The sequence below is a fragment of the Lepidochelys kempii genome, chromosome 5, assembly GCF_965140265.1.
Source record: "Lepidochelys kempii isolate rLepKem1 chromosome 5, rLepKem1.hap2, whole genome shotgun sequence".
Classification (NCBI taxonomy): Eukaryota; Metazoa; Chordata; order Testudines; family Cheloniidae; genus Lepidochelys; species Lepidochelys kempii.
In genome coordinates this window covers 66,215,995-66,242,799 of record NC_133260.1, presented here as the reverse complement: position 1 = coordinate 66,242,799, position 26,805 = coordinate 66,215,995, and the positions used below count along the sequence as shown (strand labels likewise).

Here is a 26,805-nt window from a genome sequence, read left to right as displayed (position 1 = left end):
ATTAAAAATTCTTGCTAATGGGTTTGCAATTTCATGTGCCAATTCCTTTAATATTCTTGGATGAAGATTATCTGGGCCCCCTGATTTAGTCCCATTAAGCTGTTCGAGTTTCGCTTCTATCTCAGATATGGTAATATCTACCTCCATATCCTCATTTCCATTTGTCATGCTACCATTATCCTCAAGATCCTCATTAGCCTTATTAAAGACTGAGGCAAAGTATTTGTTTAGATATTGGGCCATGCCTAGATTATCCTTAACCTCCACTCCATCCTCAGTGTTTAGCGGTCCCACTTCTTCTTTGTTTGTTTTCTTCTTATTTATATGGCTATAGAACCTTTTACTGTTGGTTTTAATTCCCTTTGCAAGGTCCAACTTTACTTGACTTTTAGTCTCACTTTATCCCTACATGTTCTGGCCTCAATAAGGTAGCTTTCCTTGCTGATCCTGCCCATCTTCCACTCCCTGTATGCTTTCTGCTTTTTCTTAATCACCTCTCTGAGATGCTTGCTCATCCAGCTTGGTCTACAATTCCTGCCTATGAATTTTTTCCCCTTTCTTGGGATGCAGGCTTCCGATAGCTTCTGCAGCTTTGACTTGAAGTCATCCCAGGCCTCCTCTGCCTTTAGATCCAGAAGTTCTTCAGTCCAATCCACTTCCCTAACTAATTTCCTTAATTTTTGAAAGTCAGCCCTTTTGAAATCAAAAACCTAGTCACAGATGTATTTTTGTTTATCCTTCCGTTCAGTTTGAAACTAACTAGCTCATGATCACTTGAACCAAGGTTGTCCCCTACAACCATTTCTTCTATGAGGTCCTCACTACTCACCAAAACCAAATCTAAAATGGCATCCCCTCTAGTCAGTTCAGAAACTACTTGATGAAGGAATCCATCAGCTATCATATCTAGGAAAATCTGAGCCCTATTATTACTACTAACACTTGTCCTCCAGTCTATATCTGGGAAGTTAAAGTCTCCCATGATCATGCAATTTCCATTAGTATTTACTTCATTAAAAACACTAAAGAGGGCTCTATCCATATCCAAATTAGATCTCAGCGGTCTATAGCACACGCTAAGTACTATCACAGGGGAGGCTCTAGTAGTTTTCTTCCCCAAAGTGATTTTTGCCCAGATGGACTCTGTCTTACCCATTCCATCGCTTTGTATTTCTTTACATCCTTGATATACAATGCTACTCCACCACCTTTACCTTTATTTCTGTCTTTCCTAACAGCACATACCCTTCAATAGCTGAAGTCCAGTCATCACTACTATTCCACCATGTTTCTGTTATCCCTATAATATCTGGTTTTACTTCCTGCACCAGTAGCTCTAGTTCCTCCATTTTGTTATCTAGGCTCCTCGCACTGGTGTACAAACATCTTAATTTTTGCTGTTTGGCCTCACTCACATTTTTTACCTGATTAGCCACGGACATTCTACAGCCAGTATGACCTATTAGACTGATGTCCACACTGCCCTTCCTCCTTATGTCCATTCTCCTACCCACGGCTGTATCCTTTCTTACTTTGTTTTCTTCCCTCTCAATGCCAAAATCCGACATGGAGATTACCTGGACATCTCCCAACCATCTCCCCCAAATTCCTAGTTTAAAGCTCTCTTACTCAGGTGTGCCAGCCTCCATCCTAGAAGTCTATTTCCTTCCCTACTCTGATGAAATTCATCCCGAGAGAACTGTCCTCTGTCCATGAATGCCTCCCAGTGGCCATACATCCCAAAGCCCTCCTTATAGCACCACTGCCTGAGCCATCTGTTGATAGTCATAATCTTGTCACACCTTTGTTGCCCTTCTTTAGGAACAGGCAGAATCCCACTGAAGATCACCTGAGCCTCAATTTCCTTAAGCGTCTTCTCCAGCCTGGCATAGTCTTCCTTGATACGTTCCAGTGAGAATCTACCGGTATCATTTGTTCCCACATGAAGGACAATCAGTGGATTCTTTCCCGCTCCCTTTAGGATCCTCTTCAGCCTCAGGTCCACATCACGTATCTTAGCACCCAGCAGACAGCACACCCTTCTGTTCTCCAGATCAGATCTTGTTACAGGCCTGTCTATTCTTCTCAGTAAGAAGTCCCCAATCATGTAGACCTGCCTTTTCCTGGTGATGGTGCAATTCTCCAGTCTATCCCCTGTTCCCTCTGGCTGCAAGTTCTTTCCATTCCTATTCTCCCTTGTAATCCTCTTCAACCCATCCTGTATCCTCCTGGCACTCACATTTGGTGTAGTCTCCATTGACTCTTCCCCTTTTCTTATAGGCATTCTCCTCATAAAAGCAAGTAGTATATATCTGGGATTCTGAGAATATAAAGGATTTGCTAGAGGCTATTCAAAGAAGCTGCTTCTTACAGACTGAAATAAGTTGGCACCAGTCTTCAGATTTCTAACTCCAGATCCAGGCTGGCTCCCCAGCTTCCACCTGCAGGTACTTTTGCTTTTCTGCACTGCAGGCTGCTCAGCCCCACATGCTGGAAGGGGAGAAGCTGAGCAGATGGAGCCCGGGCTACTCAGAAAAGGAGCCTGTGTCCATACCTTGAGAAGGGACTCTCTGAGGAGAACTGGAGGGGAATACTATTAGGGCAATTATTGATAGAGAGGATTCTATCAAAATGTAAAATTCACCCCTAGTCCTCACCTGGGTTAGATCTTGAGGTGAACCCCAAAGGGAGGACTCCATCCAAAGGAGAGAGCACAAAAACAGAAAACCAGTCATCAACAATGGAGTTTACTTTTTGTAGCACTTGCATAAGGGTCAAGCTCAGATGAACAAATTCCCCCCTCCACACTACACAAATCAAACGATTACTAAGAATAATCATTTATGGAATGCTGTAAATGTATGTATGCCAGCTGCCATCTTTACCAATACCAATACATTGGGAACTGAACCAGGGACCTCCAGAGCTAAAAGCATGAGATACTACTGCTTGAACTGAAACCTTTCACTGTGGCTATAACAAACCTGTATTCTTTGTGGATCCGACATAAAAAGGGACCTGAAACATACACTCAGCAGGTTACATATGCATTATATACAAATTGAGGTTTAAACACATTTCCTGCTACAAAGTACCCACAATCCATAAAAAAAACAGGAAGAACACAGAGAAGACAGAGGACAAGAATTCAGGCAAATGAAGGAAGTGAGGAGATTATTGGTAAAAGGGATAAGGTAGTTAAAATTCCTGGAAGAAGCAGATTTTAAGAAAAGTTTTAGAAGAGATGAAGACACTTGGCAAATAAGAAGTGGGCACCTCTGCCATGCTTAGAGTGCTGCATAATAGAAGTCACAAACCTGAGAATAGGAGGAGAAAAAAGGAAGCACCAAGAAGTGAGGATTGGGAGGTACATCAAGAATGAAATGGGGCAGGAGGACAAGACATGTTATGGCGAGACAAAGAGATGTGAAGACTGTCTTGTGCAGCAGGAGACAAGAAGCCAGTGAAGAGATTCTAGGAAAGAGTGATGTAATAAGAGCAGCAGAAGTGCTTTGTACAGACAGGAGAGAGCTGCAAGGAGGCCAAAGAGGATAAGAGGTCCAACAATAAGGAGAACAGTCAGCAAGTTAAAGCTTTATTATTTGCATACAATCAGCAATCTTAAAGTTTTCCCCCCATGTTGACATTCTGCTGGTTTGAGAGAGAGACAGATCCTTTGTAAGAAATCAGGGAATACCACTGACATTTCTAGAAATTGTTAACTTGGACAATCTTCTTATGTCTCCCTCAATAAAACAACTTTTATAAGCTTTTAAAAACATAACCTATTAAAACCCGAACTTGCTTAAATAGTGCCTCCCAGATTAAATGCTTGTATTCCTGTTTCAGCTCCCAGATGCCCTTGGAGTGTCAGTGCTATGTAATGTGAACACATCAAGATGACAGGCACAGCAGACTAGACACTGCAGAATGAAGCATTTGCTGCAATGAGCCATTTATGAAAGAGTCTGGCAAAAATAGAGGACCTGTTCTACAGAACAGAAATATTCCTAGTCATTCACATAATTAAATCATGTCTGTGTACACTTCATTTGCCTTCATTGCCAGCAGTGACTCACCAGAAGTGCTTAACTGTGAAATCTCTGAGCTCCACAGATTATCTTTTGAGTTACGTCATTCCCTTAAGATCTCACTCAAAATAAAGAGTTTGGACTGCGTAGTGCTGCAGTCCCTTCATCAAGGTGAAATGCAAGATCAACACATGATAACAAACAGCATGGAGGGGGACATATTAATATATAATTTATACATTGGTGATGCTAGACAGCATTACTATATCCCCTATATAATTTTACACCAAATACATTTAAACAAACAAAACCAACTTATTTGCTATATAAAATACATAGCCTTTAAGGTTGCAGTCCATGATAAAACTAAGACAAAAACAAACTAGTGGAAACTCGGTAAGAAACTTACGCTATGTACGATAATGGCAAGAGACCATTTGGCTTGCTATCTGGTAACTATTAAAATTTGAAGGAACACCCCACAGTCTAGCTTCCTTAAAGGAAATCCAAAATAAAAACCCAATCGCCATCAAAGCCCAGAAACACACAGTGGTGGTTCTGCTGCTGGACCAATTTCAGACTCTAAAAAAAAGAGAAAATAAAATAAGACTGAAAACCATTTATCACCATCCAAACTCTAGGCAGCATTTTCCATGTAACAGAACAGTTCTTTCAGCTGAAGCCTCAGTGCTTCAGACTGCATGCTGCCCATACGCATATTCCAGCAGAAGGCTCTAAAGCAACAAGCAGGATTCACTGAGCAAGCTGACAGCCAGGCTGGAGAACTGAAGGACATCCGATGAAGTGAGCTGTAGCTCACGTAAGCTCATGCTCAAATAAATTGGTTAGTCTCTAAGGTGCCACAAGTACTCCTTTTCTTTTTGCAAATACAGACTAACACGGCTGTTACTCTGAAATCTTCAGCAGAGAGCTTTAAGTAGGGCCAAGTCCTAGGGCCCCTTCTGTGAAGTGCTGAGCCTTCTCAGTCTCCACGGAACACTGCAAGGGGATTTGATTAGCAAGATTTGACTCTCAATGAACAGCCTATTTGAAGGTGCTGTGCCTCATTTAACATTTTGATTTATAGCCATCACTAGAAACATAGAAAGAAAATTCTAGCAGGACAGAAAACTATTCATAAAATGTAAATATGTTCTCCTCAGTGAAGCAACGGATTGCTAAATACATTATAGTTGGATGAAACAAGGTCATGTGTTCCAAAATTGATTTTGCAATTTTATCCTGACTAGCCAATCAATATTGTAGTTACTTTTAAATACTGACCAGATAGAAAGTTGACTGAGCCAAGATCACATTACCAAGCTACTGAAACCTCAGCAGAGAACAAATTCATAGCTGTTGTGTATCTGAGGCAAAATAAAAATGGTATGGGAGTGTGTATTATATTCCTGTTCCCAAAACACTCCATTAACTTCAGTGGGCTTTGGATCAGGCCTACTGTAAAGTATGGCTATGTTGATGCAGTTTTTAATGTTTCCTGCATTAAAGGTTGCAGTTCATATCTCCCTTCAAAGTACATATATTATTTAAACCAGTTTATCATAATTATTCACATTCTAGGGTCTTCTGTTCTTAGGGGGCAATGAGATAGGAAGCACAAAAACAAGAGTGGGCAAAATTAAAAGCGGTCTTTTATTTTAAAAGATCTTCAATTCATATAGCACCTTATCACGCCAAAACATGTTTGGGTGTGCACCAGCATCATCAATCATATTAGCAGAGGTCTTGAAAGAATGGCATTTGTTCATTAACAGCTGTTGCGAAAAATCAGGGAAGGGTGTGAATGTGTGCAGTATTGTTTTTGTGGGGTCTATAAAACTAATGACTAGTGCTAGTCTTTTCTTTGTTTTAAATTTCTCACTGATAGCTATTTTAAAGAAACCTACAGTGGACCAGTTTCAGACCTACACCTTTGCCCTGATTTTCAGGATTGCCAAGCACGCACAACTCCAGCAGAAGTCCTTGGAGCTGCAAGGGACTCAGTCTCTCTGAAAATCAGACATGAATTGTAGAAGACTCTCTCACCATAAAATAATAAAGTACGTTACAATTTGCACCAACACCATTGACAGCGACCTTTTATTATTAGGTTATGAACATATATAATATGGTATAACATAGGTTAACATCCTTCCTGGAATATAACTATGCCTCACAGAAAACATAACTGTCACTTACTCAGAGCTTCAGCTGGTCTCAGAGTGTTTAGGAAACTGATAATGGACTAAAAGTAGATCCTATTCAGAGCTAAGCTGGCAGTTTTCAAAATGGAGTATTCACCAGTTGTCCCCACAGGCAAGAATTCTGAGCAGTGACTTAAATATGCTACTATTAGTCTGTATAGCCTGGTTGTCAGAGCACTTGCATCTCTGAATTGCTGCTCTGTATTGAGAGATATCAGTAAAGTGGCATGAACAAATTCAATCAAAGGCTGGCACACTGATGAATGACAAATCATGGATATTCAAATGTCACACAAGGTGCTCATAAATATTGCCCGCTTCAAGTATGTAAGACAGATATCAACCGGTTATGCAGAAAGCAATAGATGAATTCTCAGCCAAGATTCTCAAGGTGAAATAAGATGTTTAATTCTGCTGCTGAGTCCTATCTTCCATTTTTGACCCCAGAAAAAAAAAGCATCTCAGAGGTTATGAATACACTTTATCATCTAGCATTACCTAATCCATATCAATTCATTTTATGGGAAGAGAATTATCAAATAATTTGGGACTATGCTGTATTGCAGGTGAGATAATCCATTCCATAGTCCCTGCACGAGTTTTCTTTTTTTCTTTTTCTATTTATTAACTATTTACACAGAAAAATTCCCTGGTACATGTTTCTTCTGATGCATATTTTTGTGTGAAATGCATATAATTAATTCCTTGAATTTCCCAAGGCAAAGTCAGTGAGTACCAGTGGACTTGACAGGAATTAAATCCTGGCGTGAAGGGATTATGTTCTGTGGAAATCAAGGTCTTATATGGTTATTTCTTTGGTCTCTTAATATTTGCTGCAAGATGTTTTCCTTATTTAAAGCAGATAATTCAGATATGCTTATATTTAGTTTTCAAAAATCTTCATTACAAATTCCACACCAGGAGACTAGATAGTTTAGGGACATTGGTAAGAGGATACAATTTCTTTCAACCCTAGGCCATTGTTGTGAATTTGGCCCAAGTTAGCAGTGACTGAAAGTAATCATTATCACATCTTTTGCGACCTAAGTGAAATGAGCTGGTTTTAGCAGTCCAATTCCTAGTCACTAAGTTTCTATTTTGCAAGTAACACTATTTTTAGTACCTCGTAGAGTGACATATGAATTAATAGTTCATAGAGACTCAACCATCATGTCATCCCTAGACATGGTACCTCCAGAACAAGGTTGAGGGACATTGGTGGGATGGGGTAAAGGTAAATTTGTAGGATGGATGTCTGTATTTTCTCTGTTCCAGTCTTATTTCAGTGTTAACATCTTCTATAAGGAATTTTTTTTTAAAAATCACAAAGTCTCAGAGAAGTTCTTCACATTCTTCTACAGTATTACAGCCAGACTATTATCCATTGAGGAAAGCAAGACAAATCCAAGAATCAAGCCCCTCTGGAGTCCAGAGATGGTCAATGAATGACTACATTAAGTATTTTTATTTGACATTTCCAATGCTATTTTGCAAATCATTTCTTAGAAACTACAGTACATAAAGGAACTGTGATGACTAATGCAGTTCCAATGCATCTCTTCAGTAGTGGTTCCACTGTGACTTAAGGCAGAGCCCAGAGCAAAGGGCGCTGTTCGCACTGCATGCCTCAGAAGTAGCCCTGTAAGGCATGATGACTCCAAAACACACCTCAGGTCACAATTTCTCCCCTGCTTCCCCCACCCTTTTTTGGGGGAAAGGGTAGGGGAGGAGTAAGATAAGGAAGAATAGTAATTTGCAACTGACAGCAAATTAAAAACAGTCTCTGCTCAGCTGCCCTGGTCAGCAAATCAAGGATGGAACCACATTCCTCACCCACTTACTCCATTGGAGGATAAAGGTCACATCACATGAATATAAAGTCTGGGAGATATTAGGGCACTGACCTAGGATGGGGGAGACCCAAGTTCAAGTCCCTGCTCCAATGATTATTTATTTATAAAAAAGTGGAACAGCTTCAGCAGGAGACACTGGGAAAGCTCCATAGCAGAATATCCCATAGCCCAGTGGTGGGGGGACTCTTTTGCAATGTGGGACAACCAAGTTCAAATACCTTCTCCACAACAGGCAGAGAGGGAAATTGAACCTGGGTCTCCCAGTGCCCTAACCGCTGGGCTAAAGCTTATAATGGGAGACAACCACCACCACTACCTCCTCCCCTTGTGAATCTAGCCCTTTAACTTATGTCATAATGCCTGAAATTGAAATGTATTTTTCAACCTGTAACAAGTTTCAGTATTACCAAAACATTTTTATTTTTTGTTTTGGCTGAAACTATTCAGCAAATTCAACAAAAATTCACAAATCATTTCAGTTGAACCAAAATGGCATTGGGGGGGGGCAACTAAACTGTTAACTGAAAATGCTTCATCTAGCTCTAATTTTAATATAAAAATATATATTAAATGTAACTCCTTATGGACTTATTCCGGTGATTTGGTAATTTAATTTATGTTTATTCAATCAAATGTAAGATTAACATTGCCGTCAAATGCCATATGAGACACTTAGGTCACCCAAATACCAGGGTTAAATGGATGGCAATTAATTATTATTATTTATCAAATACAGTTCCATGAAGTGCGCATAAATGCAGAGATAACAGGCCTTTGAGCAAAATATATCAAGAGGAAACATGTTTAAAAAACCATGTATGGTACAATGGCTACTGACCAACAACAGGATTTGAAAATTAATATACTGAGATAAATCTTGGGCTCCATTAACTCTGTAATTCCAGTGAAAATACCAAACATAATGCTGAGGAGACTCATTACAGAAATGCAGCGTAAGTAAATTGAACAGGCAGCGCCGCTGAATGAGTCATCGGTTAGACCACTCTAGAGAGCACTGTATCTGTATTGATTCCCATATCTCAGAAAATTTATAACTGCTCATGAGGGAATAAAATTAAATAAAGCAATCTGGATGAAACAAGCCTTCCAAGACTCAGGCTATGTCTACACTACCACGGTAAGTCGACCTATGCTACACAACTCTAGCTATGTGAATAACATAGCTGGAGTCGGCATACCTTAAGTCAAGTTACCGCGGGGGCTACACCACAGGAGGTCAACGGGAGAAAATCTCCCATCGACTTACCTTACTCTTCTCATCAGGGGTAGAGTACAGGGGTCAACTGGAGAGCAAATCTGCAGTCACTTTGGCAGGTCTTTACTAGACCCGTTAAATTGACCGCCGGTGGATCGATCTCAGACGTCGATCCCTGCCGTAGTGTAGACCTGCCCTTAGATTCTTCAGAAGTAAAAGGTAGGTTTAGGCCACTCTGGAATATCTTCTCATCTCAATGTGTCAGGAAGCTCCCAATAATGACAACTCTCCTTATTAAAGATTATACATATCGTCTCTCTCTCTTTCTCTCACATACACACACCCTCTCTCTCTCTCTCTCTGACCCATATTCAAATTATGAAGCAGAAGAAAAGCAAAACACAAAACTGAATTTCAAATACACTTCAAAGAGAAACACCAGTGTGCTTTAGAATCCCTTGTTTAAAGGTTAATTCTGCTATAGATGTCAAATAGGTTTTGATCATGTTAATATATTTTATATGAGGTTTTTGCCCCCCAGGGTCTCTGTTCTTCTAAATGAATAATTCAAAGAGACTGTAAGGGCTTGTCTACATGGTGAGGTGTAGCGTGGCAAGCCGTGTTGTGAATTCACAGTGCACCAGCTAGCCACACACTAATGTTTTGTGTGGACACTGATACAGAGCACTGAAAATCCAGCCACACTCCAGGACTCTCACTAGGAAGGAAAACAATTTATCTGCATAAGGTATTTGACTTAGTACCACATGACTTTCTCATTAAAAGATTATCACTATGCAATGTCAATAAGGCACAAGTTAAATAGATTAAGAACTGGCTGACAGATCTCAAAAAGCACTTGTCATTAGGGTATAAATAATTGAATGGGAGTGTTTCTTCTGTGGTCCTCAGGGATTAGAACTAGTCCTGATGTTATTCAACATTTTCATCAATGATCTGGAATATGAAATGACTACTGAAAGAAAATAGCACAAATATTGGTGGAGTGGAAAATAACCATGAGGACAAAACCATCATACAGAGCAATCTGGATTGCTTAATAAGCTTGGCCATTCAAACAAAATGTGTTTTAATACTACCAATTGCAAAATTATATGTATAGAAACAAGGAATGCAGTTCCTTAAATATCCTAAGGTGAATTTCTTCAGGTTCTGTCAACTTGAACGCATCTAACTTATCTACATATTTGTTAATCTGTTCTTTCCCTCTTTTTGGCTTGTGTTCCTCCCCTCCTTGTTAATATTAATTGTGTTGAGTATCGGTCGCCATTAACCTTTTTAGTGAAGCACCTGTCTTACTGAGGTCATCAATTATTAGCTCTCCTTCTTTGCTAATTCGAGGACCTACACTTTCCTTCCTCTTGCTCCTAATGCTTGTATAGAACCTCTTCTTAGTGCCTTTTATGTCCCTTGCTAGGTATAACTCATTTTGCACCTTAGAATTTCTGATTTTTTCTCTACTAGCTTGTGCTACTCTTTTGTAAAAAGAAAAGCCATCTAGGTCAACTGAGGTCTCATTGAATGAGCTGTGACTCTGTTAGTGAAGTGACATAAGCCAGGTCACAGCACATGCATATACAGGAAGCTATCCAAGAAGAAATTCTTTGGATGAAGACTGATTGTCCTTTTATTCTGTCCGCCGCTGCTATAAACAATTGGGAGGATTTACAGAAGTGCCTGCTTCTGTCTAAGTAGAACACCAGGGCTCTTTTGATGTCCAAGGTATATAAACATTCCTCTTCCCTACTCAAATGTGGCTTCACATAGAATGCAGGCACATACATTGGCTGATTGATAATGGAAAGATGACCCAAATTTTGAGACAAACCTTGGATAAGGACAGAGGTAAACCTTGTCCTTAAAGAATATAACATAGGGAGGCCCAGACTTTAAGGCACACAGCTCTCCTACCCTGCTGGCCAAGTTGATGGCCACCAAAAATGCCACCTTCATTTATAGATGCAGCAGAGAGCAAGTATCCAAAGGCTCAAACAGGGGACCCATAAGTCTTGACAACACTAAGTTTAGATCCCACGGGAGAATGAGGTCTTACACCTGAGGATACAATTTTGACTAAGCCTTTCAAAAACCTTTTATGGACATGTCATGAGAAAATAGAACGATTATCCATTGTAGGGTAGAATGCTGAAATAGCTGTCTGATTGAACTAACCACCAAACTTTGGTGTTTCCAGTGCAAATAAGTAGTCCAGAATATGTTCAACAGGATGGTGATACTCCATACTAGCAAGATCAGATGGAAAAACATCTCCACTTAGGTAGGTAAGCAGCTCTTGTAGAAGGCTTTCTACTAATAAGCAGGATTTCTTGAACTTCTTTTCAGTAAGACCACTCTCTAACATCTAGCCATGGAGCATTCATGCAGCTAAGTGGTAGCATTGTAGGCTCAGGTGAAGTAAGCAACCACAATCTTGGGAGATTACGTCCAAGTCTAGTGGAAGTGAGATTGGAGATTTTACTGACAACTCTAGGACAGTGGAGAGCCTGTGGTGATAGGTTCATGGTGTGGCTATGAGTATGACTCTGGCCTGGTCCCGTCTTATCTTTAGTAACATCCTAAATGAGCAGGATTGGTGGTAAAAGGTAGACGAGCCTGCCTGACCATGCCAGAACCCAGGCAGTGACCTCATAGGGAACAGAAATGCTGACATTTTGTTGTTCACTGTCACAAATAGGTCTTCTTGGGGAAATCCCCACTGATGGTCTGTGGGGGAACACTTGATGGCTTTTACACATCAATGTCCGAAAGCTGAAAGCTAAATCTTCTAGGGACCATTGCCCCTGATTCAGACTCTAGAGGGGCTGCTCCAGTTGGTGTCCAGGACCAGTGCCTAGAACCTTGTGATGGGGGAGTGCCACCACCATTGCTGGCTTCCCCTTAAATGATACCGATAGTCCAACTGTCCGGGAAGTAGGCAGCTGGTACAGTATTGAAAATTGCTCTCTTGGTGCCAGATAGGCCAACAGGGCCGAGGATCTGACTCCCACACTGCCAGTGCAACTGGCACCAAATGGCAGAGCAAATTCCTTGCTGCTGCAAATGCCTGTGGGGTAGTCAGCATTGAGATTTTTTCTTGTTGCAGTGCAGAAGAAGTTGACAGTGCCGCTTCTGGCACCAGGCTTGACAGTGCCCTCTCTGGTGCCAGAGTCAACTATGCCGGCTTGGGCACTGATTTGAAGGAGGAGTGCTTAGATTTCAGATGCATTCTACTTGACTCCTTCTCACCCCTCTTACCAGACTTGGATGGTGGTGGTCTTCCCGTGGTCAGAGCCTCTGTGGCAGACTTGCATTTCTTCCTTGGCGCAAGTGAAGATCAGTGCAGAGACTCTGACAACGCCAAAGGCACGCTTCTCACTGAAGCTGCAGGATTTGGCACCGAATCGGACCAGGACTGCTCCGATGGTGGTCTGAGTGCTACCTCTGTCAACAGGAATTTCAGCCTATCCTCCCTATCCTACTGTGTTTTACACTTGAACTCCTGGCAAATCTGGTATCGGTTTTTCACATGTGCTTCACCCAGGCACTTAAGACAACTACTGTGCAGGTCACTCACAGGGATAGGCTCTGGGCAAGAAGCACATGGCTTGAAGCCCAGGGTATACTCGGTGCCAGCAGCAGAATCCCAAAACAGGGGGAAGCAACAAAAATCAGGAAAAAAAATTGTTAAACCTAACAGCTAAAACTTACTAACTATATTAGCTACTAAACTAACTATATTCTATGCAGAGCTGAGAGAAACTATTCTGGCAATGAACAGGGGTTCCAATGACTATCACAGGCAGGAAGAAGGAACTGAGGGGGGCTAGTTTCAGCTCTGCCCCTTATACCTGCATACAGTGACATGTGGCAGCAGAGGGCACTCGACTCACTCAACTTGCACCACTGAGAGAAATAGTTCCCAACAGTCACGTGCCGGGCACACGGGCAGCAAAAGTGGAATGCACATGTGCAATCACTTGAAGAAGAAACATGAGCTTTATACAGTACCACTGGAAAAGGGAGACTGGTAGATTCCTATCTCCCCAGTGGGAGTCAGCTTTCCCTTCTACCCCTGGAAAAACCCAAGATAATGGGCTTTTTTTGTAGGTATAGAAAGGTTATTTTGGGCCATTTTCATAAGCTTTTATTATTTCCCCTGAGCCCTGTACAATTAGTACTCATAGGGCTGGTAATTAAGACACCTAGCTCAACAGGTGAAGGGGTACAAAATAGTCCCAATATTTAAAAAAAAATTAAAACACACACACAAATTTTCCTAAAATAGTTTTTCCTATACCAGAGAGGGCATATACAGAATATATGGCATGGTATGTTGCATAGCCATTCATGAGAAACGTAGCCATCCCAAAATTGTTGATAAAAGCCTTATATGTCATGCCATTCTGTATTTTCTACATATATTCACACAAAACCTACATTTTGGGTCTAACCTACCTGGCAATATCAATTGAATTAGCAGAGCATAATTTAAAAAAAATAGACAAATAAATCTTCATGTGAAAAATAGGTTAACAGCTATTTTAATGATATCACCATCAAATGTATATATGCAATCTTTCTGATGCCAAATCCTAATGTCAGAACCATCCATTTTTCACACCAAGGAGATTCAATATGCAAGCATATTTTATCAGTCTGATAGTGAAATCTCTGCACAGTGTGACCTACTTTTTATGTACAGTGTGTCTTCTCTGATAGAATTAAAAACGTCATTGAAAAGCCAGACTGAAGTGACCTGATTTACTACCAAGAATGTAAAACTGTATTTCATCATAGTGAGAGAGAAATATTTTCACAAGATTCTGTAATAAGTAATTTTCTGGCATATTTTGCAGATCATTTTTCCTGTTAGATACATTAATGAAAAATCCTCAACACTTATAATATATTACTGGTATCTTCATTTGCCTTATGTTACTTACTTACAGAAGATAACCTCACATACCATAATACATAATTACAATCCATATACCAAAATTTGTATCACTATGTTATCTTTTCCCAAGAATTCTCCTCAGCATTAGTATCATTTTTATTTTTAATTTCACTACTCCTCAGCTTTATATTCGATTTTTATTTTGAAATCCCTCAAAATTATGTATTTTCAGATAATGTCAGTGTTCACAGAAGATGCCAGCTTGACAGTCTTGGAGACTGAATTACCATTCTCCTCAGAATGGGCACAGTATATATACTGGCAGTGCAAGTCCTCCGCTCTATTCCATCAACTGTCTTCAATAAACCATCTCTTGAAGCGTAAGGGGACTTTCTTCTCATTGGCCCTTTCAATACTTTTCTTCTCTGAGTATGTCTGCAAAACATTCCATACTTACTGTTGAGAGCTATTTCTGAGGAGACCACCTTATTACTGAGAACTGGACTGAAGTCATTTAACTCATTTCACACTGGCCACAAGACTCTCACCGGATGTGTCGCTGTGTCAGCATAAAAACTTAAACATAAATGAAAAAATACATTTGGTTAGATGTTTGTGTACAACAATTAAGTATAAATTTTGGACCTTCATACCATTATACATACTAAACAAATTTTGGGTCGAATCCCTGGTAACCCTTTCATGAGCAGGGATTACATGAACAAGGATTTGCTGGATCAGACATTTTGTGTGATAGATCCCTACTGCCACTACAATTTCTGGTATATTTCAGTCTGAAGGTTGGCCATTTACCCATGAAACTCTCAGAATTCCCTTAACAGATCTCTGCTTATCAAAATCACAAAGCATACCCTTGTGTGTACAAGGATGAAGCATCTCTCAGTAAAAATGACCCTGATTCTGAAGAAGATAACAATGGAGAGCAGATGATCCTCAGCTAAATATTCCCCTCCCCTAATTCCTACACACACAACTCCTACAATTCAGGTAAAGAGCTTCATTTAATTTCAAAGCACCTCTCCAAGTGACAGAAATCTTCTGTTTTTTTGGAAGTGTGACCTTTCAGAAGGTATGATTTTAAGCAGAGATAAAGTGCTAAAAGGGTATAAAAAATAAGTTAAAATGGCAAAACCCTCCAACTGCATATGACCACAGCAACACTTTTAGGCCAAGGATAGTGAGGACAGATAGCTCATAAAACACTGAGAACAGTCAGGCTTTTAATCGGCCATGTTATATTAATGTGGCTAAGTGTTAAGTGAAAACTGTAATGTTTATGCAGGAAGCTAAAGACTTGGCACATTTGTTCCTGTCTGACAGGAAGTCTTCCAAAGAGACACACGTTTATATACACTCAGAGAGAGAGAGAGAGAGAGAGAGAGAGAGAGAGAGAGAGAGAGAGACGCTTATATACACTCATAGAGAGAGAGGTAGGGAATCATTCAGTTTAATAAGTCTTTTTCAAGCAACTACAAAGTGGAAAAGAAAAGGACAATGATATCAAGGAGATGTCATGCACAAACCGTAAAATTAAAGCCACTACTGTATCTCTTCCCCTACCTATAGTACTTAATTACTAGAGGTCAGATTCTGTCTTCAAATATACACTAGCAGTTCCTATTATTTCAGCAGAAATATATACCAAACTAGCACACTTCAGTGCTTCTGTAGGCTGAGCGCATTGCACCCACCAGGGACTCCAAGCATCCCTCCATTCCACCTACAAGCTCCCTGTGTGCCACCCTCCCATTCCCCTCTATTTCAAGGACTCCTTGCAACCCCCTCATCCCCACACCAAGGACTGGTTATGTCCCCCCAGTTCCCTTTTCCTCCTCATGCCCCCTTTCCCCCCACACTGCTCTTATTTCTCTTCTTTCTGTCTGGCAGAAAAGTCATTCTGGATGTGAGAGAGGCAAGGTGGGTGAGGTAATATCTTTTATTGGACCAATTTCTGTTGTTGAGAGAGACAAGCCTGCCTCTCTCACTTGCAGAAGCTGGTCCAATAAAAAATATTACCTCTCCCACCTTGTCTCTCTAATATCCTGGGACCCACATGGCAGCACCACCACATTCAGACTGTCAACATTTTGAACTGTATTGGGGCAACGGGCGGAGCTGAGATGGAGATATTGTTATGCTTGAAGGTGTTAACTGCTGCCATCAACTGATCTATAGATACTGTGTTATACACAAACCGAATGCCATGAAGTTGAGTGTAAGAAAAATCTCTCTTTCCTCAGCCAATAAAGCAGAAAATGGTAAGGAAGTTGAGCTAATTTAAAGTTGTTTAATGATAACTCAGTGCTTCCTGTTCATGAGGGAATTACCATAATCTAGATTAAATTAACTCAAAACTAAAATAAACTATTTCCTATTTACCAGGGAATAACTATACCCTGGGCAAAATCATCTCTGAGGCCCAAACCGGAGGTATTTATTACCCAAGGAGAATGCAATTATTAACAAGTTAACAGTAAGCTCCGTCAAGTTATAATGATACAGCAAAGTCTCAAAATTAAGTATTTTGAGACATAACCGGGCTAAAAATAATGGTGATATTTTAACTGGAGAAAAAACAAACTGAGGCAGCCAAAGTGATTGTGGGCATTCAGATGATTCGTTCTGAGGGCTGTAGTAAAGCTGAGTGCCACATTTTATATAATGTACAGTTTTTATCAAAAGCTACTATAGAGCTGACAGTTAATAACTGTACAGCAATTTTGAGCTATGATTGATCAGTCGAATCCTCTCAAATTTAACTGTGCTGTTGAATAAGACTGATGCCATTGGTTACAACACAGAACACTTCAAATCTGCTATTTTTATTTTAACCTATTTTTACTAAATTAAAGATTTTAGTTCTGCTAATGCGCACACATCCATTGTTAGGTTAAAAACAAAAACCACCCAAAAAGTTCAGTGCTTGACATGGGTGCTCTTATAGTTAGGAAAATAGTTGAAAATAAGTTTAAGAGTTCTAGAATAAAATATTTGTAATCCCAGCACTCTGGAATATGACAATTTTTGTTCCAGTATTATCCATTCACAAGGTTGACAAAAAGGGCTTGATTCTGGCCTCAGACCAGTTGTACACTGCAGAATCCAATTCTTGTGTCAGAGGCTTTCACCCAGTAACTGGAAAAGTTCACTTTGGCTTCATAAATGAAACCAGACTATATTCACTAAACTAAATTCAGCTGGAGACAGAACCACTCGTGTTCTCTTAACACCCATACACTAGTTTAAATGGAATTTTATTTTAATGCAGGATTTCTACATATTATCTTTTCTTTCCTTGGCTCATGAACCCTGTGCAGTTCATTCCCCAAAGACTGCTAATCAATTATTGCTAATAAAGCCCAACATCACTAAAATAGAAACTTCTGGCTGAGTAAGCTTTAAAAATAGACTCCCACATTTAATCTTAATTCTGGCATTTGCTGTCACATTTAGATAAGGTCGTCTTTACAGAGCCTAAATGCACAAACCAATACCATTTATATTTAATGACTGTAGACTTGAAAAGTGCATCTTGCCTATTTTAAGAAACCTCATTACTTTTGAAAAGTGCAAGTCCTGTTTGAAAGGTGTTAATGTTTGTCCAGTCAGAAATTCCCAGTGCACTGGAGGCTGCATAGACTGCATAAGAGCTCTGTGTAGGTCAAAAGCTTGTCCCTCTGACCCACAGAGGTTGGTCCAACAAAAGGTACTTCCTCACCGACCTTGTCACTTTGGAAAAAAATGACAGGAGTGACATCCCGTCACTGGTCTGAATTGCATCCCAAAACATCATACACATCCTCATCCCAGTTGTAACCATTATAAGGTTGAAGGTTTTATCTTCAGAAAAAGAAAAGGAGTACTTGTGGCACCTTAGAGACTAACCAATTTATTTGAGCATAAGCTTTCGTGAGCTATAGCTCACTTCATCGGATGCATACTGTGGAAACTGCAGACTTCTCTGCAGACAGAATCCTGCCTCTTTAAAAGCCAAACAAAGATTTCCCATTCTGTTCCCAACTCATTCCTTCCAGACTGCCTTTTGGATTCACCCCTGCTGAGAGTTCCAAGGAATGGGTGGTTTCCCTCAGTCTGTTCAGACACATATAACCACTCCCCAAGCATCTTACCTTTCATCTCGCCCAGTGTTTCCAAAACTTGGGATGCCGCTTGTTCAGGGAAAGCCCCTGGTGGGCTGGGCCGGTTTGTTTATCTGCTGCATCTGCAAGTTGGGCCGATTTTGGCTGCCACTGGCCACGGTTCACCGCTGCAGGCCAATGGGGGCGGCGGGAAGCGGCGGCTGGTACGTCCCTCGGCAAAGCATAAATGAGAATTCATGATTATCCCTCTTCATTATTAGTGTCTTTTTTCTGTGGCACAACCTCCAACCTTTCTCCAGATAATTTCTAAAGCATAATCTCAGTTGCTTTTTGCTGACTTGTGGACACATACAGAAAAATACTTAACGAGAGTGATAGATTTTCTTCTGCCTTAAATGAGCTTAACAAGCCCTTAAGAATTTTGACAAAGCAAAAAAAGCTTTCATGACAATGGGTTTTTTTGGCTAGTATTATTCCAGACAACAGAAATAGATGCTTAATTCTTACAGGGAACTGCGTTTTATATCAAGGCAGAGAAAGCATCCAATGACATTCCAAAGAACTGAAAGCATGCCCGCTTCAGTTTTCATCTTGGCCTCTTTTACCAGGTATGACTTGCTCCGAAAACCAAATTATTTTTCAAAGTTACTGAAACACTGAATGCACTTCATCTGAAATAGGAATGATGTTAAATGATGCTATACTTGCTCTCCGTCTTTTATATGAGATCCATCATGAATTTAACCAGCTTTTGACAGCAGCATACCTAGACTTAAAGGCAGCCTTCAATTCTGTCACTAGAGCTTCCTTGTGGAAGGCCCTATGAGGCATCAGTGTTCCCAACATCCTCCTGAGACTAATTCAAGATCTAAATAATGACTCAGGGGCACCAGTGCATTGGGGGACCCATAGGTCTGACAGTTTTCACACTAGATTCAGGGTGAAGCAGGGATGTGTCAGGCCCCCGGCTCCTTGAACACATCTCCACAAATATCAGTATAACTGTGGGTTCAACCTCTTTTACCAGCCTGGATTATGTAGATGATGTTGTCGTCTTTGTTCAGGACAGAGTGATCTCAAAAATGCTCAAAAATGCTTCCAGCACAAGGCAGCTGCTCTTGGGCTAAGGGTTTCTTGGGCAAAAATAAAATCCAGAGTGTCAGTGCGAAAGTGGTGATACAAGACAAAGTGCTTCCAGACAAACTGTAGAAGTAGTGGATGACTTTATCTATCTAGACAGTAAATGGTGATCAAACAGGCACAGACAGACATCCTAAGTACAACTGGTTTAGCAGCCTTGGCCACAAAGGACCTGCATAGGGTATATAGCCAAAAAAAGGTCAAACTACATATAGAAGTATGGATTTAACAAACCTGCATACTTCCAATTCTCTTTTATGGATCTGAAACGTGGACACTGCTTAACCAAGCCATCAGGAGGCTGGAGGCATTTCATATGCATTGGCAGGAGCGACTACTGGCTATACGATCGTTTGACTTTATCAATAATAGGGATGTATCATTGAGAACTGGCCCCGAGAGGACTGCCATCATCATCGGCCACCGTCAGTTGGCCCTTTATGATCATGTTGCCCTCCTCAGAAACAAAACCCCTGCATATCAAGCTCTAAAGATTGGATATGATGTTACGAGCGGACACTGCTCGGCCACAGACTGGTGGTGGGCACGCAGTTGACAGTGATGAATCTGGCTGCACTAGATGAATAACCACCACGTGGAGCTCTTAGATGTTTGGAATAAAGCCATACAGTGTGGTCATGGACACTCAGCACTACAGCCCTCCACTATCTAAGCATACTGCTGTTGTGTTTGTAACTTCTCCTCTCTTAGTCACGGATTTAAATCCTTTACTGATATTAATTAAGCCTCAGCACCCCTGTGAGGTCTATTCAGCATGGCATCAGTCCTTTATTATTTATTTTATAACACCCACAAGTGTGCTTCAAAGAGAACACACAGAAGCAAACCTCTGCAATGAAGAGTGCTATCTAAGCCCCTGATCCAGTAAGGAGATCTGCATAGGAAGATCCTTATACCCATGTGGAACCCCACTGAATTCAATAGGGATCTGCATGAGTCAAGACATCTGATCTGCTTGCTGAAAAAGGACATAGATTAACCTGTAAGCCTTTGCAGTTAAGAATGCTCTTTGAGGTCTGTATGTAGAAAAACATAATGGCAAACAAAGTACTAGGGTCAACATTTATTTAAGTAAATTGTGCGGTCCTTTATTTGCACATACTTGGATCAAACTGCAACATCCTCTGAAAGCAGAGGCTGGATAAAATGGCTGCACACCAAAAGGCAGATTTTTTCCCCCCACAACAGTTTTCCCCAATTTCATTTTGTCTGTTTTCACAGAATTGTCTGAAAATGGCAATTTGGCTGAAAAATCATACAAGATTGCAAATTTCCATCATCATTTGACTGAAAAAAATATTTGGCTTAAAAATGGTCCAATATTAGAACACTTCTTTTGGTTAAAAAGGGGCCAATTTTGAATCTGCAATGCAATGCAAAAAAGACTGAAATTTGGAATACTGCAAATTTCATTGTAAATATTATACATCATCCAGGCGTTATAGCCGCCTTTTTACCTAGATAGGTTTAGGTAACAAACAGGATCAGAAGAACTGGATTTTTTTGTTTTTTTTTAAATGATTGACTGTAAAGTACTGCTAATTTTAAAGTTTCCTTGTAGCTCAGTTTAAAAAAGAATAGGAAATAAAAGCAAAACTCATGTTGTTTGAATTTGTTGTCCTAGTTCCTTCACCTGTCCATAACAGCAAAATATTGTAAGTTTACTGTCTTTGTTAACGCTAAAATCTATAACAGTTTTTTTGTTGTTATTTTTGGCAAACCCCAGGAATGTTTCTGTCCTTTTATCCTTACATTTGTACAAAAAACATACTGTAAATTGTAGAATGATGCAAGAAGACAGAGCCCAACATTTTATAGTTAATTTTATTCTGCTTACAGAAATTACTTTTGCTGTCAGCAGGAGTAAAATGTATTGCCATGGGAAAGTGTCTGAAAAGTCAAATGTGCTTTTGCAAAATTACAGCATAGGTTGCATATAAATACAGCCACACCTACAAAGGGCCTCACCTCCCAGAGGGTAAGTCAGGGTCTAAACAGCTCTCTCAGAAGTTGCTGCAAAATTCGGAGTGGAAATACAATTTATGCTCCCTTTGTTCAGGGGAAAAGAACTATATCTGCTTTGGAAAACAGAATCCCTTTTACTTGCTATTCACAAGTAAGGCTAGTTCCCCTAGCAACTGCCACATCACATGGGACTTTGTTTCTAGGCTGCACAGCATATTACGGAAACTTACTGGCTTTTGATCTTAAACAACCATTTTAAACAAGCGCGGACACACAGAGAAATAAGCAAATGATTATATGAATAGAAAGAGCATATTTATATTTATGAGTAACGGCTTGGGTATTTTTGCATGTTTCTGCGCTATACTCGCCTTGTGCTGTTTCACCCAACAAGGGTGAAAATTAATACTATATTGATATATAGTGTGTATCACTCACACTTAGTTTATTCAAAATTCTTGTCCTTCCAGTAATTCAGTGGGACTACTCTGAGTAATAAGGATTTAAGGGCAACAGGAATAAAGGGTTTCTCTCTGACATTTAAATATCCACACCCATGTACCTATTATTTTCCATTTATTAAGCATACTGTACATAATTCATGGCTCACCTACACAGTAATGGATAAAAGTAGCTAGATACAGTTTTATGGCCATATTGTTTCTCCCTCCTTGCTCTAAACAAATTTAATAGAGAATAAAAGTGACACAGGACTTCACTAAATGAAGAGAGAAAGATAAACTCTGGGGAAAAAAGGTGCCTCTCATTTTCCCTCCCTCCATGCATTTCTCTACATTCCTGTTAACTTACCATTAGCTGCAGATCTCCTGGAAAATACTGCAGATCTTGTACCATTTAATCTTCTGTGCACAGATCCAGTAACTTTTTTCCTGCAGGCTATATACCATAAAAGAGAGTGTAATAGCAGTGTCCATTTTCAAATAGCTATGACCTAATTTCAAAAGCTAATGAAACCAGTAAGAAGCAAAGCATTAAAACACAAAAGTTATTTATACTTGGAGCCAAAACTGAGACTTCTATAAAATCTGTAATAGCAAATACCATGATCAAGAAGCACCTTATAACATACTCAAAGAATCTGTATCCTTCAGTAACATATATATTTAAAAAATGGTTACGCTCCCAGTTAAAACCCCTAACACTAAACTCTGAATGTATATCAGTAAATGACATGAAATAATAAATATGACCTAAATATAGATTTTCATGAGAACAAAATATAACCTGATTTCCAACTACTACTTTGTGCTATTCAACCCAACTATATCCTTTATATATTAATAGTGATGTTTTTCTGTAGATATTATGAAAAATAATGTGTTCTTGTTAGTTGCTGTATTATACTTTAAAATAATCAAGAACAATGAAGGTACATTTCTGGCAGGATATTAATAAAAATCCAGTAATGTAATATTTTAAGCCTTGATACACAAAAAAGGAAATTTATGCTGAACTCTAGTCAGAGATTTTTCTGTTTTTATATCATACCCAGAACAGCACTAAAGCTATAGAAAGACCTAGAAGCCACCACTCAGTTAAACATATTACTATCTATTATATGAATATACACATACTCTGTGTGCGCACACATGCATATAAATACTCACACAATATCCCCCCCCACACAAATGGCTAATATAAACACTAACACAGAGTTCCATAAATTGTCATGCTTCACCCTCTTATGATAATTTGTTTTAAAGCATAATAATAAAAATACAGATTTCAAAACTCAAGCAATACATTTTAATGTAAATAATTTCTGATGAATATACATCTCCTCATAAATAAAGTCACATATGGACAGCTCTTGAAGGGCTGGAGAAGAACCCAGGCTTGCATATTGCTATTGTCCTTGTGAGACTCCCCCACAGCATGCTAGATAACACTCCAAGCAGATTTTAGATGATGCAGTCAGACACAGAGAGTCAACAATGTAACATTACAGTGCAAATAGAAATAATGCTTTCTGACATGTGGCAGGTAAACTGGTTTTGATTCCTCTTTCTCCTTCCCAATCTCATGCAGCAAGTATTCACTAATGAAATACTCCTTATGTATTACACAGAAATACATTAATAACATTAAGGTTTAAAGTCAAAGAGACAAAAGGGGGATACAAAGTTGAAGTTGAGTCACACAAATACACAAAAGATACACAGTTCACACTTTTCAGAGTTTGGGGTTTTGTTTGTTTGTTTTTTCTTATAACATGAACTAAGTTAATCATTAATTTGCATATTCTAGGTTTTGGCAGTTGAGGTTAAAACTTTCATGTTATTTACTGTTTTGTTTTTTTGAAAAAAAACAGCTATCATACTTTTTAAAAATGTATTTGTATTTAATGTGATAATTAAAACACAGAGCTAGATTCTGCTTTTAATTACACTTGTTCAATCTAAGTGCTTTCTTTCACTGTGGTTAGACAAGTGCAAGTGAATGAGGTATTTGACCTATACTGCACGATATACTGCATCAAATAATACTGCATACAAACAAAACCAAAAAGAACCACCATAAAATGAACCCCCTTGGCATTCGTACAATATTATTTAAAGGTCAGGAAAATTAGCATTAAATTTGAAAGTTTCCCCTTAACTCTGTGCCCTCATGCACATGGCAGAAATAATAATATGATAGACACTCAGATTTTTTAAACATAGCCTTACATGTAGCATGCATACTGCACAACCATGTAATACAGACACTTAGCCACATCCCACTCAATTTACCCACATGTGTAGTGACTTCAATGCAGCTACTTATATAAATAAATCAAGCAGCGTTTGGCACTGCATCCAGTTTAGAAGATGAGAAATAGAGTAGCACTATATCAATGGTTCTCAACCTTTCCAGACAACTGTATCCCTTTCAGGAGTCGGATTTATCTTGTGTACCCCTAAGTTTCACCTAGTTTAAAAACTACTTGCTTACATAATCAGACATAAAAATACAAAACCATCACAGCACACTATTACTGAAAAATGGCTTACTTTCTCCTTTTGTCTGTATGAAATTTTAGTTTGTAATGACTTCACTAGTGCTTTTTATGTAGCCGGTTGTAAAACTAGGCAAATATCTAGATGAGTTGATGTACCCCCTGGAAGACCCTGTACACCCAGGGGTGCACGTTCCCCAGGTCGAGAACCACTGCACTATATCATTCACTGTTCTCCTCTCTCTTCTTCGTGCTAAAACAAACATTAAACCCACTGCTGTCTTTTATATTCCTTCCAACTATGCAAATGTTCATCTAGCCTTCTCATTTAAAAATGTGGTTCTGCTTCTTTTTTAGTCAAAGTAAGCACAGGGGCCCTGATTCAGGAAAGCATCCCAACTCAGGAAGTCACCTAGGCCCAGATTCAGGAAAGTATGTGCCTAACTCTCCAGGAAAGCACTTAAACAAATGCTTAAATTCCATTGTTTTAAACAAATAATCTGGGATACCTTGGTAAACTGAGCTCATTTGAACAACATGTGTTTCAATACACTGTAAAACGTTAAGTAACACCATAGTCCAGTGTAAGACCATACATCTAGGGATAAAGAATGTAGGTCACACTTACAAGGGTGTCTGGTGAGTAATGCTCCGATAGGGACCATGGGATCATGGTGCATAAACAGATGAACACAAGCTCCTGATGAATGCAATGGCTAAGAAAGCTAATAAAACCTTTGGATGTATATGTAGGGAAATATTGAGTAGAAGCAAGGAGGTGGTATTACCATACTATACAGCATTAGAGAGACCATTACTGGAATACTGTGTCCTTTTCTGGTCTCCAAATTTTAAAAATTATGGAGGGGAAATTGGAAAGGTTTCAGAAAAGAGCTAGGTGGAAAAATGGACTCACCAGTAGAGCACCCCTCGGGGCTGGATGCAGCCGCTCTTTCATCGTCTAGCACCCCGTGCTTATGCCGACAGTCACTCTGGTCCTGCAGCAATCTCTCTTCTTGTGACTCAGCCCTTGGACAAGGTGACCATTGTCTTTCCCCTTCTGGGGTGATGGAAAGTCTAACAAAAACAAATATCTGATCCCTCCATCTGCTGTGCCACCCTCCATTCTGCTCTCATGGTCTGGCACGCCCTTTTCTCAGGGCGTCCAGTAGTCCATATCCCCTTTCCAGGGGCTTCATGCCATCTTACTAGTGCTGGTAGGTGAACTCAGGCTCGTTCTCTACCTGGGTTCCAGTCCAAGATTCCTAAGACAGACAGTCAAGGTTCATCCTGCCAGACTTCCTGCTGCCACCTCCCTGGATTACTTCTTATCAAGCCTTTCCACAGACTTTGTCCTCACCCTGCCAGAGCCTTCCTGCCCCCTACAGGTCTCTTCACTTCCTACTACTAGGAGAACAACTGCAGAATTCCTCCGTCTTTCCTTGCAATCCCTTTCTGCTCCACCCAGCCCCTCCCCAGCTGGATTGCATCATTAATGAGGCCTTGCCCACACTCCAGGTGCAAGCAGTTCAGTTAATTGGCCTCTCAGGCCCACATTAAAACCTCTTCACCAAGTGTGGGGCAGGCACCCCACCACAGGATACAATCATGATTTAAGGTCTGGAAAACCCACCTGAGACTAAAGAAACTCAATCTATTTAGTTTATCCAGAAGAAGCTTAGGAGATGACTTGACTGCAGTCAATAAGTACCTACTATGGAGAAAAACATTTCTGATAGTAGAGGGCTCTTTAATCTAGCAAACAAAGGCACAGCAAACTCCAATGCCTGGAAACTGAAGCTAGACAAATTCAAATTAGAAATACTGTGAAAAAATTTTAACAGTGAATATAATTAACTATTGGAACAACTTACCTAGATTCTCTATCACTTGCAATCTTTAAATCAAGATCTGATCTCTTTCTAAAAGATATGCTCTAGCTTAACCAGAAGTCATGGGCTTGTTGCAGGAATTACTGGGTCAGGTTCTCTGGCTTATGTTATGCAGGAAGTCAGACAATCACCATAATGACCCCTTCTAGCTTTACAGTCTTTGAATCTATGAATTATGAAAGATTGTCGAAGGAGTTTTTAAATTCTTAGCTCTAGAACTACTGCATTTGATGCTTCCAGAACACTATGTCCTAAACAGTACAATCCTAAAGCCAGGATGTCCTTCGCCAATGTGCCTCAAAACTCAGGTCTGCTCTTAACTATTAGGGATGTAAATATCCGTTTTAAAAGTTAACGGTTTAAATGACAAAAATTATGTTGTTTAATCGGTTAACCGATTAAAGGGAGAAGAGCTGGGGTTGTTCTGGCCATCTGACCTGGGGTTCAGTCAGGGGTTGCTCTGTCCGTCCATCCTGGCGCTGGTC

The 26,805-nt window shown here is 39.8% G+C and overlaps 1 long non-coding RNA gene across 3 annotated transcripts in view; it reads right to left on the bottom strand.

Moving 5' to 3' along the window:
- LOC140911487 (uncharacterized) overlaps positions 1 to 25,542 on the bottom strand; it is a 39,197-nt gene extending 13,655 nt beyond the window's left edge. Inside the window, exons 1-4 of one of the 3 annotated variants that reach the window (XR_012158990.1) lie at positions 23,234 to 23,374; positions 22,280 to 22,366; positions 18,374 to 18,554; positions 4,451 to 4,613 (exon numbers count right to left, since the gene is read on the bottom strand). This is a non-coding gene — a long non-coding RNA (uncharacterized lncRNA). Of the gene's footprint in view, positions 1 to 4,450; positions 4,614 to 18,373; positions 18,555 to 22,279; positions 22,367 to 23,233; positions 23,375 to 25,344 lie in introns of those variants that run through there. The other 2 variants (XR_012158989.1, XR_012158988.1) reach the window with 2 other exon arrangements.
- Positions 25,543 to 26,805: the final 1,263 nt, after the last annotated feature.